Source organism: Piliocolobus tephrosceles, chromosome 3 (genome assembly GCF_002776525.5).
Source record: "Piliocolobus tephrosceles isolate RC106 chromosome 3, ASM277652v3, whole genome shotgun sequence".
Lineage (NCBI taxonomy): Eukaryota > Metazoa > Chordata > Mammalia > Primates > Cercopithecidae > Piliocolobus > Piliocolobus tephrosceles.
In genome coordinates this window covers 6,220,963-6,222,921 of record NC_045436.1, presented here as the reverse complement: position 1 = coordinate 6,222,921, position 1,959 = coordinate 6,220,963, and the positions used below count along the sequence as shown (strand labels likewise).

At 40.5% G+C, this 1,959-nt stretch overlaps 1 pseudogene; it reads right to left on the bottom strand.

Moving 5' to 3' along the window:
* Positions 1-673: 673 nt before the first annotated feature.
* LOC111548531 lies at positions 674-788 on the bottom strand (annotated as a pseudogene).
* Between the last annotated feature and the right edge of the window lie 1,171 nt (positions 789-1,959).

Here is a 1,959-nt window from a genome sequence, read left to right as displayed (position 1 = left end):
ACTTTCTAATCTGTTATTAATTTCATCCAATATATTTTTTATTTTGGACATTTAGTTTTATTTCTAAAAGTTTTAATTGGGTCTCTAAAAATATTTCCCATGTCTCTTTTTAACATGGGCATACTTTTCTCTACCATCTTGAACATATAGGATATAGGTATAGTTACTATCTTAAAGTCCTTGCCCACTTATTCTATTATTTGTCTCATTTCTGGGTCTGTTTATGTTAATTTTTCTGCCAATTAATTTTCATCCATTTCCCCAACATAACTTTTTTTCTTGAGCTTTTTTTTTTTTTTTTTGGCCTGTTGCCCAGGCTGGAGTGCAATAGCACGATTACAGCTCACTGCAGCCTCAACATCTCAACATCTCGGGCTCAAGCAATTCTCCCACCTCAGCCTCTCAAGTTGCTGGGACTACAGGCACATATCACCACGCCCAGCTAATTTTTAAATTTTTTGTAGAATGAGGTCTTGCTATGTTGTCAGGGCTGGTCTCGAACTCCTGGACTCAACTGATTCCACCACACCCTCCCAAAGTGCTGGGATTGTAGGTGTGAGCCACAATGCTCAGCCTTCTTGAGTATTTTGAAAGAAATCTCAGACAACATGTGTCTTGTAAATACTTCAGTGTGCATGTCTAGGTGATAATTAGTAAAGATTTTTTTTTTTCACATTGGATGGGTAATGTGGTGCTGATGTAGTAACAAGGTTTGAGGGAGGCTGATCTGCTGATCTCACACATTGACGTGAAAATGAAATAATCATACTTATGAACCACAAAAGGATAGTAAACCCTTTGCTATTTATCACTTAAGAAAACTAAAAACCATTCCTGAATATAATCTAATATTCAGATCATACGTGAATTGCTCTACTTCATCTTAAAAATGCCTTTTTACAGACGATTTGTTTGAATCAGGATACAATGAGAATCACTAATTGGCTGCTATATCTCTAAGTCTCTTTTATTCTGTAAGTCTCTTTTCCACATGCTATAGTATGTTAAAGAAAATGAGTCATTTGTCTGCAGACCACCCACAATCTACATTGGCTGATTGTATCCTTGTGGTATCATCTGACTTGTGCTGCAAACCCTTGTATCCCCTGGAAACTGACAGTTGGACCTAGAGGTCTAAGTGATAGATAGGCTCAGGCTGAATTTTACAGGCAAGAACCCTCCATATGAACCTTGTGCAATTTTTTGGCATTGTGTGGTACTTTGTCCCATTTTTAGAAAGGCCGAGATTGATAAGTATGTGCTGGATGTGCCCCACTGATGCCTCCACTGGGAACGCCTACCAACATTTCATCCCATGTTTTGGTTAGCATCAGAGAAGAAAAATTTATTTTGTTTATTTTTGCTTTATTTATTTATTTAGTTATTTAGTTATTTAGTTATTGAGATGGAGTTTTGCTCTTGTTGCCCAGGATGGAGGGCAATGGCATAATCCTGGCTCACCACAACCTCTGCCTCCCGGGTTCAAGCGATTCTCCTGCCTCAGTCTCCCAAGCAGCTGGGATTACAGGCGCCCACCACCACGACCGGCTAATTTTTGTATTTTTAGTAGAGACAGGGTTTCTCCGTGTTGGTCAGGCTGGTCTCGAACTCCTGACCTCAGGTGATCTGCCCATCTTGGCCTCCGAAAGTGCTAGTATTACAGGCGTGAGCCACCATGCCCGGCCAAAGAAAAAAATTTTACTCTAATTATGAAGATAGGCAGGGCCAGTATTTTTAGGCACAGATCTGCTTGAAATAGAACAGAGGTGGCTAGGGGAACACTGTTGGTTCAGGCTCAGGCAGCATCCCTGTCTCCATGGCTTCTCTGTTCATTCACCCATTTGCCTGCCTATTGGGCTATACACTTATCAGAGAGGGCAGTGGCCTGCTACGGTATCTGTAACATTATTCCAATGTAAGTCCTCACCAGAGGTTTTGTGGGAAGCCACATGAGAAATT